This window comes from Manacus candei, unplaced genomic scaffold (genome assembly GCF_025592945.1).
Source record: "Manacus candei isolate 608988 ecotype Guabito, Panama unplaced genomic scaffold, ASM2559294v1 h1tg000082l, whole genome shotgun sequence".
Taxonomy (NCBI): domain Eukaryota; kingdom Metazoa; phylum Chordata; class Aves; order Passeriformes; family Pipridae; genus Manacus; species Manacus candei.
The window spans coordinates 4,391,542-4,406,683 of record NW_026138130.1 but is presented as its reverse complement, the minus strand read 5'-3'; the positions used below and the strand labels follow the sequence as shown (position 1 = coordinate 4,406,683).

The window sequence follows — 15,142 nt, the reverse complement described above, 5'->3', positions numbered from 1 at the left end:
GCCTGAGTTTCTTTAGCCTCATGAGCACAGGCTTCCCCTTCCCTCTGCCTGTCTGCCCACACAGGATGAGAAACTGGTTTCTTCCCTCAGGTGATGCTCGGGATGCTGCCCAGGCATTTCTCCTGATGGTGTTCAGAAGGTGGGACTTGGATTAGACAGAGGGAAAAGAGTGGACAGATTGGGAGCAAAGCTGAACCCTGCCAAACTCATTTCAAGAAGGCCCTCGAGGTGCTATTGGCAATGTCCAGCCTGTCCTACCCCTTTGGCATTGGCTGAGGAACATCCAGGACTTGCCACTGCAGTAGTAAAACCTCATCTTGGGCTCCCAGTCAACCGAAGCTGGTTTTTTCTTCCCTGAAGTCTGAAGGCAGTAAAAGCAACTGCCAGACTATTTTAGAGCTTGCAGTGTAAACCCAGAGCTCCAGTGGTCTCCAGGAAGCCTGCATCCCATTCCTGCAAAAAAGGTTCTGTCCTCAGGGAATGAAATATTACAATCATTTTACTCCCATGCGCTGGGACTGTTTGCTACCATTAGTACTGAAAATGGTCCTATGGCAACTATAGGCCACCTCCTCCTTGCTCCCTCTTCAATAATGAAAACACTCCCTTCTTTCTCCATCCTGAGGAGTTTTAATCAAATAAACCTGGCACACATGCTCCTGAAGGGAGGATGCTCTCTGTCAGCCAAAATCTGTGCCCGTTCCATTTTCTTCTGATTTAATTTTCCAGAGATTAAGATCCTGCTCATCTCCACTCTCAGAACTTGGCTGCCTCTGTTTTGTTTGTTGGTTTTACTCTGGTGGGTTTTTCCTTTCAGTTGGTGGCTTTGTTTTGAAAACCCTGAAACCCCAAGGGCACCGATTCCCGGGGACCCAGCGGGCTGTGAAATCGAGAGGGAGCTGTGCCTTCCCACACCTGGCACCATCTCGCCTGCTCTTGCCCTTCCCTCCTGGACTGTGGGTTGTTGTCTTCCTCCAGAGGACTTTGGCATTGATGCTGAAGAGTATTTCTGATGGGAATGTGTTTTCCCACGACAGGAGGCTGTCTCCTGGCTGCTGGCTCTGCTTTCTCTGTAGAAAGTTGCCTATCTTTGCTGCCATCTTTGGTTCAACATCTACATGTAGCCTTAATGGCAGTAAAAGTTTCACCCTCTTGTGCTGAAGACCTCAAAGTGTGTCCCTTGGGACTCTATTCAGATGACTTTTGAATACCTCCAGGGAGGGAGATCCCACAATCTCTCTGGGCAACCTCTATCAGTACTTGGTCACACTCACAAGTGGTGGTGGTGGGGAAATAAAGTGTTTCCTTATGCTTTTATGGACCATCTTCTGTTTGAGTTTGTGTCTGTTACTTCTTGCTGGGCAAGAATCACTGGGCAGCGCTGAGAGGAGCCTGGCTCTGTCTTCTTCACATTCTCCCTTCAGGTGTTTGTAAATGCTGCTAAGACACTCAGCCTTCTCCAGACTGAGCTGTCCCAGCTCCCTCAGCCTTCCCTTGTATGTGAGGTGCTCCAGTCCCTTAACCATCTTAGTGGTCCTTTTCTGGACTTTCTCCAGTAGTTCTGTATTTCTCTTGCACTGGGGATCCCAGAACTGGACCCACCACTCCAGGGATCACCTCCCTTGATGTGCTGGCAGATCTTCCTTAGACAAACCTGGGTACCATGGGCTGTCTTTGCTGCAGGGGCACATTGCTGCCTCTTAGTGTGCACCAAGGTCTCCAGAAACCTTTCCTGCAGAGGAAAAGGAGTACAGGTTGTATCTTTGAAAGCCTGTATTTTGGGCACTGGTTGCCCAGAGAAGCTGCGGATCCCCTGTCCCTGGAAGTGTCCAAGGCCAGGTTGGATGGGGCTCTGAGCAACCTGGTCTAGTGGAATGTGTCCCTGCCCATGGCAGGGGGTTGGAACGAGATGAGCTTTAAGGTCTCTTCAAACCCAGACCCCTCTGTGATTCCATGATTAATGGTGGGATTCAGTACATTCACAGCTCTCCCTTCTGAGTGTGCCAGCACTTGACTGTGCACCCCATTCCCGTTGGCTTGGCAGACTGAAGGGTTTGAGCTTCCAGAAAGTGTGGGGCTGTTGGTCTTCAGCCTGGACTTCCCTTTTTTCCCCAAGGTCTGTTTGATGCAGGGAAGGCTGCCCATTTGGGGTGCATTTGTGCCAATAGAGGGGAAGCACCCCTAAAGTTGCCCCCCCACACATTGGCCTCTGAGCACTGTTTTTTGTGAGGAGACTGAAACACCCAAATATTTCCAGTGCTCTATGCAGGCTGTGCAGATGTCTGGGGTCAGTGGTGACAAATTATGTAGATTCCTCCCCCTTCCCTCTCTCCTTTCTCATTTCCATTATCTGCCTTTTGTAGAGGCTGTAATTTATTGCATTTTGCAACCTTGTAATTTATGGCTTTTTTATAATTCTTTCCAAGCTTTCAGAAGTAACAGCTCCATGTACCCCAGTGCATTTCATTGTCACACTTGAGGCTTTCCCACCTCCCCCTGCACTTCCACTCTTTTCTTGTAACTTGCCTGTTTACTTGCTAAATTATTATTGTGCACTCAATAAAAATTGCATTTAAAAAGTGATAACTGAAATGACATTTAACATGGAAAGCACTTAAGCATAATTACACTATATGCATTGCATCATTTTGTGACAGTTAATAAAAAAAAAAAATCTGAACAGGGTTTTTTGTTGTTTGAGGCTGTAGAGAGCGAGTACTGGCATTTCATCGCTTCTAGAAATGTGGGTTTTATTTTCACTGGAGGACTTGGTCCTGGGATTTTTCTGTCTCATCCACCCTGGCTGGTGCCACAGGTCTCCTGTGCCTGATGCAGCAGCATAAGGTGAAGAAGTCAGCCCTGGCATTCCAAGGGGTTAAAGCTTGCATAACATGCTCAGAGTTTGGTATGGCTTATTCCCAACTGGAAATTTTGAGAGTGTTAGTTTATTTGAGTCAGTGACTTGAGCAGAGTTGCTTGTGTTGGCACCAGGGCTGTGGGGAGAGAGAAGGGGAGGAGGTGACAGCCCCTTGGTTGTCATGATCTGACTGTGGAGACTGGAGTGATGGTGTCAGTGTGGCTTTGGCTCCGGGTTGAGCCCTACAGGGATTTTTTTCTGAAGAAAGCTGCTGCTGGCTGTAGCTGGGAGCTAAACAGTTAATGTCCTTGCTTTGTACTGCCCAGTGACTTCTACAGGAACAGGGGAAGTGTGCCAACCCCTCGTGACCCCGTGGCTCGTATCCTCACTGATATGACTACTTGATTATTAGATTACCTGCAAATCACAGCTCCTTGACCATCTGCTGTGTGAAACTCCTCAGCTCAACCCCAGCATCTGTCCAGCCTGGCCACGCAGACTGTGCTGAATTCCTGAGCAGATCAGCCAGGCTTCCCAGACATGCTTTCTTCTGCTGTGCCTTGTTCTCTCCTTTTCCTTCCCACATGCTGCAAAACTTCGGTGTAGGAAATGCTTCAGGGGCAATCCTTGTTCCTTGCCCTTCATCCCTTCTCCAGAAAGCAGGATGAGCGTGGTCAGTCAGTCGTACAGGCTGCAAACCAGTAAATCAGGTCCCTGTCTCACATGGGGAACTGCAACTGGAGACACAGATCAGAGGTCCTGCATAACCAGGTTAGCCTCCCCTGTAGGAACTGTGGTCTCCTCCTTCAGAGAGCCCTGAGCTGCTTGGAAAAGGGGTGTGAGGGGTGGTGGACCTCTCTCTGCACCTCAAGCAAGGTGAAGAGACAAGAACAGGGATCCTGAGTAGCAGGGCACAGGAGGATCTGAAAAGGCATTTGAGATGTAGCGAACAGATGACAGGAGCCACAGTGCTTGACATTTCCAGGCTGTGTGTGAGGGGTGTTTGGAGCCAGCCAAGACAGACAGTACTTGTTTTCTGCAGTTTGGAGGAGTGATCTTCAGGAAGCAGTCTGTGGCAGGTTTGGATACTGGTCCATGAATTGGAAGGGTAGTGAGGAAGTAAGAGGGGTAAGAGAAAGTGGAACCAAGTCTTTATTGAAGACAGGAGAGGAGGAAAAAAACCCCCACCATTGAGAACACTAGTGTCCATGAGCAAACACCCCAAGGAGTCTAGAAACAATGTGTTGCTTTTCTGTGGTGGTGGTGTGACTTGTCCTTCGAGTTAATAGACTGTTAATCACTTTATGAGTCACTTAATTCAAAATCTTCACCAAAGCATTCTAAAGTTTGCGAATAGATAAAGAAGATTAGTGAACTCAGGCATTTTTTCCCTCTTTTTCTTCAAATGCACACAACTAGAAACCATGCAGAGGCAGTAATAACTAATATAGGTGGGAAAGGAATCTCCTGGAGAGATTACTCTATGCTTTTTCAAGAAGGAAAAGGCATTTCTGGTTGCTCTTTCTATTATGATTTTTCTGAGCTGAGCTTAAAAAAAAATTATTGATAAAATCCTCATCTGCTTGACAATCAGTCTCATCTGGGAACTACTTGGTGTTATCTTGGCTTAATTCATTAGTAAGAATAAAAAAAAAAGGCATTAAAAATGGACATCTCTATTGAGAGCACTTAATTCTTTGCAATAAGAGTCAATTATGTCCCATTGAGTAAGCCCCATGCAGAACCACTTACTTGTGAGATTCCTCAGCCTGATACCTGGGAAGATAAAGCAGAAGGAGGGCAGAACCCTACACTTGGAGGTGTTGGGAGTGCCTGTTTGGTGTGGACTTGCCCACTCCTGAGCAGGAGGGTGTGTTGCAGGGAGGTCTGTGATCTGCAGCCTGGGTCTGTCACAGGGAGGGAGGAGAGCTGTTCTCCCATGAGCTCAGCAAGTGGCTGGCAGCTCTCCTGATGGTTTTATGGCTGAGAATCTGCTTCTCTTCCCAGTTCCCCTTGCACTTATTTCACAATAGCTCTTCAGTTTCTAGGGTAATGGGGCTGAATGCTCCTGCAGTGCACGGTGGAGGATGTTCCTGCACTGTGCATGCTCTGCTCTCAGAGAGGGAGATGCTAGGGGTTTGTTTGTCTTGCTTCTGGCATGGGGCTGTATTGGGACCCCTTTGAGGTGATGGCACATTCACTGACTGCCTGTGCAGGTGCCCCAGAGGCTGGGTGCCTTGCTGGGTTTGGTACTGAGAACTGCTCTCTGTGTGTAAGACCAACTGTTTTGGTCCATGGGATGTTGTTGAGTTTCTCATTCCAGCATCCCTGTCACCTGGGTTGTCCAGGAGTTGGGGTGCAGGTTCCTTCTGTGGCACCCAGTGTGCCAGAAACATGACAACATCAATCACTCGGGGCAGGGGGGGTTTCTGAAGGTGGTGGTGGTCTTGATAAGTTGGATGAGGAGACTTATGTAAAATAGGAAAGGGAATGGCTCTAAAAGGAGAAGCAAATTTTGAAGCCAGTTTCCTGCCGCACTTTTTGTAACTAAAATTTAGTGATGCTTTAAGATGTGTATTGATCATCCAAACAGACCGAGATATATGTGGTCTATATAATCATCCAATTTTTATTTATGACACAAACTCAAGTCAGCACTATTATTTATGAACATAATTGCAAACCCACTTTTCTATTATGTGATCAACTACACTGCAAAGCAGCCCTGGGGGTTGCCCAACCTGGAGTGCAGTGAAATGTTTCAGGACTGTGGGAGTGAGCAGGGTACTGCTGCCACGCTGTGGGGCTCCATCCATGATCTGCTGGGCTTGGGAGAATAAGCTGCAGAATACACCCGTGACATTTGGAACATGAGGCAGAATCCTACAGCCTTGGGAAATGATAGTTTTCTTTTTAGAACTCACAGTCTAGTTTTAGGAGGGAAGTTTTAAGGTGGCATTAAAAAGCACCTGCTGCATCACCATCACATCTCACCATTTGAGTTTAAATGTCTCATCTGAAAAAACTCCCAGCCAGGTTTCCTTTCAAGCAATTGAGACTGCTTGGGTTTCAGCTTTTGCCACTGCTGTTTAGAACAATGCTAATTAACATTCTGGGCAAAGGAGCAGAGAGAGGGGAAGAGAAATGCTTATGATTTGTAAATGCCACTTTGCTCTTCTGGCACCGTCACTCAGGGGAGAGGATTTCTTTCCTCTCGTTCTCGTCTTACCCCCCTCCCTCCCACTGTCTTGGAGTAAAGCTGATGGTTGGGCACGTGTTTTGCCTTAAGCACATGCATAAGTTTGCACTGTGTGTCCCTGTGTGATGGTGGGTGAGTCCATATGGGTGTGAGGGGCCCCGTGTGCGTGCGGAGCACGGACGTGCCACTCGGAGTGTACGGGAACGCCTGCCTGGTGCGTGTGAGCCTTTACCAAAGGCAGAGGCATGTGACAGGCTTGTCCATGCTACAAGTTCCCCCTTCCCTTGATGATAAGCTACGAGGAAACGGGGATGAAATCAGAAATTGGCAACATGCTGTCAGGAGGGATTAATTTCTGTCCCTGATTAACTTTATGCTGGAACAGCAGGAGACTAATGCTCCACCGTACACGCTGCCTGATGCAACCTTTTCTTACGCCAAGTAGCTACGAATCCATCCCTGGTCCTGCGTTCTCCTTGTGTTTTCTTAGATGCTCTGGATGCATAATGACAGGCCCCATACATGTTTCCTAATGCTGATGGAAAGAAGTACTGAAAAAAAGTCAGCCGGTGCTTTGGGGGTCTGGCTTGAGCCGTGCAAGAGTTTTGTTTCTGCTTGTAGAAGCTTTAATGTGCCGGTCGGTCTCTGGAGGTTCTTGGTGGAATATTAATATTCTCCACTCCTGTGCTACCTTTCCCCCAAGGATTCCACAACACTTTGCAAAAATTAACGATAAATTCTTTCAAAGTGGGAGGTCAGCGAGCCCATGCAAACACGGGGAGGTGATTTGCCAGCGCTCACACAGGCAGGTCAGGGCTGTGCCTGTGGCAAAGGGGGAATACAGACAAGAGTCCCCTCTCCCAGTGTAAGTGCCAGACAATTGCTCCCTGCCTGAAGCTTAATTAAGATCGTGGCTGTCATGGGGAGAGCACAGGTGTGGAGCCCAAACAGTGCTTGGTGCCGGCAGCCAGTGCAGAGGCAGAGCTGTGTGGGGAGCTGTGCCTGTACAGACAGACGGGTCTGGAGCTCAACCCTGTGTCTGTGAATGTGTGCTCCTGTGCAGGGGGAAAGGGCTGGGACAGCAGGGACTAGAGCCCTCAAATACTGGAAGGAGCTGAAGAGGGAGAGGACAAGGCAAGTGGGGATTCAGGTGTGTCCATAGATGTGCGAGATGGTGGTTGAGCAGATCCAAGTGAGTACTTCTGGCTGCTCTGGGAGTTCTGGCTCCCCTGGGCCAGAACTTTCACACTGGGTGCTTCACTGCACCCTGTTATTCCTGGGGGGCAGTGGGCACCTGGGGACTGATTCTGCCCCACTGTGGGACAGCTCTCCTGCAATCTTAGCAGTGTACATAGGCAGAGTTTGTTGGCCATAGGAGTGATGCCCGGATTGCAGAGCATCCTGCACTCTCCTCTTTGGCCATATGGAGAGCAGAAAGTCACAACCCCAATGTACAGGATTTGCAGAAGCTGGTATGTCTGGCCCCATATGGGAAAGAAACAGCCTGCCCTGTGTTCCCTGTCCTGAACCTGTAACACATCTCTGTCAGTCACATCAGTTGTATGGATCAGCTCTGTCTATCTGCCTTGGCCTCTCGTGTTGAGGATCACCCTTCCAAGGGCCAAAGCTGCTGTGCTCTGGCTTCCTCTGACCAGGGTGAGGACAGGAGAGCCTGTGAGTCACTGCTGTACCAATCAGGGCTGAGGGGGGAGAATTTACCGTCCTTAACTCCCAGAATTGCTCTGTTGTTTCATGTCAGGCTGCAGCCACTCGCTGCCCTGCTCTCATCAGTAACCAAATCAGGGCTGAGGATCTCAGAATTCCTCAAATCTGCTCTAACAATTCCTGTCTGAGCACTCTTGTACTGTCTCTCTGTCCTTCCAACAAAAAAAATGTGTGCCTTTTTATGCTGGAGACTTGGCCTCCATTTTTGCACTGTTTTTTCTCTCTACCTCACTCCTACTCTGTACTTTTGTTTTCCCCAAAGTTTTGGGTTTGGACATCTGATCAAAAGTCCCCAGCTTGGATAGATGCCTAGATGTTTTGGGGACTGTTTAGAATATCACCCTGATGAATGCCCTACCAGTGGCATTGCCTAATTGTTACCTTAATTGTAGTTTGAACCCAGGAGACCTGGATATGAAAAGCATTAACTTGCAATGAAAAGAACATATAAACATGAGGGTTTTTTGGCCTACAAGAGTAAAAACTAAACTAGACCAAATCTTCAGATATATAACAGGGGCACAGCAGCACAAGGCAGAAGTGCCTGTTCATTGTAATTTGGGATTTTTCCACCCATAACATGGTTTTTAATTACAGTGAGGGATTTTCAGTTGGGCATCAGAAGAAGCTTTCAAATAGAATTGTGAAGTACTGGAAGTTGTGACTAGAATTTTCTCTCGTGAAACACAGAAATGTTCATCACTGAATTTCTTTAAGAACAGATCAGAGGAACATGTTAGGAATGAAGTAACTGTAGTAGTTATGTTAGAAATGACACATCCATCATACCACCTTCCACTGGGGGCATTGGAGCAGGCTGGGACTACATGAGTTGATGAGATTCCTTCCAGCCCTATTTTCTGTGATGCTGCAGATGTTTCTGAATTTTTTAGTGGAGTCTTTCCATTCAGATGTCAGATCTCTGGAGGGTGCCTTCAGAAGAGACATCCCCTGGGATCTCTCTGGGTGTACACCAGTCCTGCCCCTCCAAGACTGTGCTGAAAACAAACCTGGGCTGGCTTTCCCAGCTGGAGGGTTTGATGCTGCTGCTCAAGTCTTGCTGGGGAGGCTTTAGAGGTGGGACTGAGCTGAAGACTTGAGCTGATACGACTTTGCAGTGGGTCACCTCTTTATTAATTCTCCAGGTATGTGGTGTATTTTTGTTGCAGTCTCAGTTTCTGAACCTCACTGACTAGGGGCAGGAAGCACTAGCAGGAGAGAAGATGAGTCTGGAAATGGCTGGAAGAAAAGCTGTCTGCAAATCTATTCTCCATATCTTCTGGGGACATGGCAAAGCTTTGAGCCTATTCCATAACAGAGAGGACTTTATATTAAACAGAAGTTTAATTCATGACTTTGTTGCAGGCTGACCTTTCAGTGCCTAAAGGGACTCCCAGAGAGCTGGAGAGGGACTTTGGACAAGGGCCTGGAGGGACAGGACAAGGGGGAATGGCTTTAAACTGACAGAGGGCAGGGTTAGATGGGATATTAGGAAGAAATTCTTCCCTGTGAGGGTGGTCAGGCCCTGGCACAGGTTGCCCAGAGAAGCTGTGGATGCTCCATCCCTGGAAGTGTTCAAGGCCAGGTTGGATGGGGCTTGGAGCAACCTGGGCTAGTGGAAGGTGTCCCTGCCCATGGCAGGGGGTGGGAATGAGATGAGCTTTAAGTCCCTTGTGTGAAAACACTGGAGAACATCAGCCAGGGAAGCCTGAGGTCTCCACCACCAGGGGATTAGAGCAGGGCTTGTGAACAGCACAGGTTAGGTGGGTCCTGAATGAGCCAGAGGGGATGGGTTGAACAAGTGGGTCTCTTCCAGCCTTGCTTCCAACAAGCCTGAGCCTTTGCAGAAATGCTTCCAGTGCTTGAAATTAGGGAGAAATGCTTGTAAACGTGAATCCCTGAAGTGCAGAGAAAGCCCTACCACCTACATCAGAAGGTAAATCAAGAGAAATGCAAAGTTGCTATTTCTAAAAGTTCAATTTCTTTAAAATAGATCATTACTCTGCAGAAAACTGTGGGGGTAAATGTTGACAGTGCTGACTTATGCTGGCCTAGATTTCAATTGCTTTAGCTCTAATGAGAGATTTAGTTTAAATCCATGTCAGTGAAATTATCCCAAATTTGCATCACTGCAGCTGAGAGCTGAATTTGGCCAGTGGTAGCCATCAGTAAAAATAAAAGGCAGCATGAGGTAATTGTTAGTCTTTTTCTTTTGTAGTTAAAAGGAAGTCTGCAAAATATGTCTGGGAGCTTTAGTGTGCACAGCACAGCCTTTTTCACAGCCCTTCCTACAAGAAGCAGCAGCTTTTCTGGCACGAAAGATAAAGCTGTTTTGGGAAAGAGGTCTGGTTATTTATTTAAAGTCAAGTCTTTGAGGATCTGAGAGTCTTTCCTTGCTCAGTGCAGAATGAGTGAGTAAGCTGTGTGTGCTTGGGGTACACTCACAGGGAACAGGGAGCAGCCCTTGCCCATGGACACTGCCACTGCCAGGGTGCAAGAGAGCCTGCTGAAATACTTTCTCTCAGAGCAGTGGGGGTCCTTTCCTCATCCTCCTCATCAGGGAAAGGGAGTGCAGTGAGATCCCATTTTGGGTCTGTATGAGCTTTTGTAGTTGCAGTGTCCTAAACATTTAGCCCTGGAGGGAAAAAGCAGCACAATAAAAGAAGAGAGAGTTTTAAACTGTCCAGCAGCTGTGCAAAAGGCAGAACTGCAGCCACACAGAGTCTGAGATCGGAGAAGCAGAGGTGTTTCTTGCTTTATCTTTCCCTAGTGATTTCCATCATCCTCTCCTGTTCATCTCATTCAGATGGCTCTCTGAAGCCATCAGTCACCACACAATGCTTCCCTCCCTGGGCTTCCTGCTCCAGACTCCCTCTCCTTTGAACTCTCTGTCCATATCCCCTCCCTCCCAACCCCTGTGCTTGTCCTGGTGGGTCCAGCGTGGTGCTTCAGCCCGAGAGAGCACTTTAACCTCCTCTGGTTAAGCTGAGGATCCATTCCATAATTGATTTAAATACTTACTTATAGGTAAGTCAGAGAGAAATTGAGTTCTTTTCAACCAATATAAATCAAGCATGTGTTTCTGGAAGAGCTTCACGTGTAAGGAGTTGCGCTGCTGTATCAGTGCAGCTTCCGATCTGGGGACGCTGGGGAAAACCCAGTGTGATCCAGCGTGGGGGGGCACTGATTCTGATGTGATTTGGGTTGGAACGGACCCTAAAGACCATCTTGTGCCAGCCCCCTGCCATGGTCAGGGGCACCTGCCATTAGGCCAGGTTGCCCAGGGCCCCATCCAGCCTGGCCTTGAACACTGCCAGGGATGGGGCAGCCACAGCTTCCCTGGGCAACCTGTGCCAGGGCCTCATCACCCTCTGGGCACAGAATTTCTTCATAATATCCAAGCTGAAATCTAGCAAAATAGCACATCTTCATCTGTGGCAGCATCCCTCCTAAGATGCACCCAGGGTATTCTAGGTGCAGTTTTAATGTTGTTGATCTGAAGTAGGTGTGTTCTGTGTAGACATACCTTAATCAAACTGGCTAACTCTTGAGAATATATCCTGAAGGGAAGGAGTTGAGGCACCTTTTAAAAAATACTGTTTTCCTTACTAAAGCTTTTCTTATGCCTTATATGACCAAGTGAGCAGCCAGAGTCAAGGATCAGCTTGGTGTGTTTGTTTTGTTTCTGTTTTACTGTACAAGCTTGTATTTTTAGAGATCATGTAATCTCTGAATGCATTTGGGCATTTGTCTGAGATGCTGTAGCTGTTCTTTTCCTCTCATACATTAGCAGATTATGCTCTGGTGGGCTTTTCCCCCGACCTGGCAGCAAGACCCATGCCATCCAAGTGGCTGTGAGTGTGCACAGGAGTGCCTGGGCAGAGCTCCCAGCCTGGTTGAGACCTTCTGTTTTCAACTGTGCAGTGATTTATTCTTACAGCACTTTATCTGAAAGGAGAAGACCAAGTTTCAAGTTGTGTGGTACTGAATTTCCTTGCAGAAGATTCACTCTCTGCAAACACTCAGGCAGGTCTGTTGCTCTGAGAGCTCCTCATACAAGGGTTTGGGCTGATGAAGACTAAAAGCAGCTTTCCAGGCCGGGAGAGGTTTTCTGTAATCCAGGCTAACCGTGTATAGCCCTTTATCCCTGTCTAGTTGCTAAATTATGTATAGCAGTCTCATGTCTGCTTCTGGGCTGGCAGGGCTGAAGTCTCAGCTGTAGAGGCTGGTGATCCTGGGCTGAGAGCAGAAGTCCAGCCAGTGCCACAGAGGATGGGAGATGTGGGTGCCAGGGCAGGACAGGGAGCACTGGAGCAGCTCCACCTCTCCATCCCTGGTGGTGTGGGCTGTCTTTTTCTCTTCCCTCACGTCCTCTGTGGTACTGCTGCCTTTTCACAGGCGTTTTGGTGAACTGGGGAGCCTTAGTTCTATGGTTTGTTTGCTTCAATTATAGCTGACCGTCCCTGAGGAGCAGCTAAACTGCACATTTCCCTGTCCCGCTTCTGCGGGAGAGCTGTGAAGAGCTGCTCAGAGGGTGCTTGCATTTTATTAGGTGGGTGGAAGGATGGAGCACAGCAGGGAAATGGCACTGAGCGAGGGGAGAGGGGCTTAGGGAATGTCAAGCTTTTTGCCTCCTGTGCGCTGAGACACGTCCGCAGCGCCGGAGCAGCGGCTCCTGCTGGGGACAAGGCAGAGGGGGTGAGAAAAGGCAGGTTGGGCTCTGTAGGAGACGCTGCCCACACTGCTCCCAACAGGCACAGCACATCGGGTCGGGGCTGTGCTCACAGATGTGTCCTTAGGGCTGGTGGCGTCCGTGGTACCGGCTCTGGCAGCTGGTGTGGGGTAGATTTGCGAAGCCCTCTCTGAACGATGGCACCAGTGCTCACCTGCAGCTGCTTCCCTTTGCTTTTCCCCCTCCCGACTCCTCGACAGGGAAAACCAGGATCTAGCACATTCCCGAGTGCTTCCCCAGCAGCCCGTGCCCTGTGCCGGTGCCCAGCCCTGGCCCTGCCGGGGTGTGGGATGGGATGGGATGGGATGGGATGGGATGGGATGGGATGGGATGGGATGTGCTCCGCCCGGGGAGGCGCGGGCAGCGCTGCCGGTCCCGGCGCTGTCGGCGAGGCCGCTGCTGCCCTTATCGCTGCCTGCTTCATTATCCCTGCCGCTGCGCCGGGGCTGGCATCCTCCTAATGTCATACAGACACCGCGGTGATTACCATCATTGCAAGAACTATAAGCACCAGACGATGAAATTTAACAACAGTAGGTGCAGCAGGGATGAGGGGAGAGATGGGAATCGTGCTGTCTCTGCTCTCTGCCTGTGGCCCTGAGCAGTCTCCATCTTCCAGCAGGATCTCTGGGGTTTGGCACTACTTTTCCCTCCCTGTTACCCAGCCATAGTGCTTCTTGCTCAGCCTGGACCATCTCACTGTGGTCTTGCTGGTCATTTATATTACTGGACAATTCTCCTCTAGGCTCCCTCTTCACCAGTTGGGTCTGCTCTGTGTACACAAGGCACGAGCAAGCTGGCTCAAGGGTTCTCCTCATTCCTCTTCACTCATACTCTGAGCTGTGGGGAAAGGGCAGGACCCTGCTGTAGGTGAGATGAGACTCAAATGGGGCCAGGCTGATGTTTGGCTGGGGGAAACCAACAGATCCTGAAGCTCCAGGAGAAGCATTAGACGAGCATCTGAGCAAGGAGCCCCTCTAAGGGCAGGCATCCTGCTGCAGCATTTCTTGTACCAACTAATTCCCTTTGCAGAGACCCTATGGGGGTCACTGTACAAAGCTGATCCCAGGCATGGGCCTGGCTGCAGGAGCTTGAAGGATACCCCTGAACAGAGACCTTCCCTGCCCCATAACAATGCCAGGTGGGAAAACCCTTTTGTTTTCCTGCTTGCTGACCTTTGTGGGGCATGACAGGGCACAGTCCCATTTCTGGGGCATGAGGGGTTGTCTCAGGTGTGCACAGCTGTTGTGCCTGCAGCGATGTGTTTTGGTCTTTGACCTCCCTCACTGGGAGCACCCCAACTTTGAGGTGGGATGCTCCAGGAGCAGGAAAGCGGATGTTCCTTTGCTGCACGTAGTACTGTGCTCTTTTGCAAACATGCCAGGTTTGCACTGTGATTAAATGCTGCTGTTTGGACTGCAGCTGTCCAAACCTGGTGTATTGGATTCATACAGGGGTGGGGAAAAAAATTAATTTCTGGAAGATGACTATTACCCAGATCAGGCGCCTTTCCAGCAGGAGCTGGAGCTCCACAGCCTCTCCCTCCTTGGCCCTGAGCACACCCCAGCTGGGGTTTGAGCTGTGGGTACAGCTGTATCCTGGCCCAGGGGGCTGAGAGCTGCTGGGGTTACCCAGCTGCCCTGTTAGGGCTCAGAGTTTTGGTTGCTGTTCTTCTTGAGTGGGGCAAAGGGGGAATCTTGGCAGGGAGTGGATGCTGTGTAAGCACAGTGGAGTGATGCCCCTCTGATTTTGGGGGAGGGCTGCTTCCTGGGGGATGTTAAGTGGAGCTGGGGGGAAAGAGAATGGGGGGGCCTGTTTTGGGTTGCAGGGGCACCCCACTATCCCAGCCCTCTCATCAGTGTCCTCCCTCATGTCCCGGGTAAGGGGGCTGGAGAGAGTTGGCAGGGGAGGCCAATGCCTGTAGGAGACAGCAGGGCTGAGGCTGGGGAGACAATTTTTACTTTCTGGTGGTGCCCAGAGGCCCACATACTAATTGTGCTCTACAGAGAGCTGCCCTGGGATTTGTTATTTTCCTTCATGTTTTATCATCAGATACCTTGACCCATGGAAGGTGTTGGATCCTCACAAGTGGTGATTTCTGCACCCGTTTCCTTCTCAGGCTGCCAAGTTTCATGGTGCTGGGTGTGCTCATAGGGAACTGGGAAGAGGCAAATGCTTTCTCTGAACCCTGACAGCTCCCTGGATATATGGGCACAGAGGGAATTAATGGCAGAGATGAGCATCATTTGTTGTGCATTAGAAGCAAGGCAAACAACTGAATTTAGAGAATGGATGTGCTAAGGCAGTATCAGATCTGCCTCCTTGGCTGTACAGGTGCTAGGAACATGTGCTGGCAATTGCTTGTGTTACCAGCTCTGCTTCTTAGTGAGGCCACTTAGCGCTTCTGGGCTGGTTTAGATCATCCTCACGGCTGTTTGTGATTGCACTGTGCTTAGGAATATTTGGGATTAAATTTTTTGTGTTGCAGGTTGTCTTGAGCTGTTTGATTTTTCTCCCCCCACCTGCCACTGTTTTTTTTTTCATTTGTTTTTGTTGTTTTGTTGCAACTCAGTACTTTCTGTTGTTTTGCCAGCATTAATATTCTCCCCGCACACTTGCCACGTATTAG

The 15,142-nt window shown here is 49.3% G+C and overlaps 1 protein-coding gene across 3 annotated transcripts in view; it reads left to right on the top strand.

Moving 5' to 3' along the window:
• The window catches only part of CACNA2D2 (calcium voltage-gated channel auxiliary subunit alpha2delta 2), a 238,878-nt gene that overhangs the window by 91,571 nt on the left and 132,165 nt on the right, over positions 1 to 15,142 (top strand). The gene's annotated exons all lie outside the window — the stretch shown is intronic.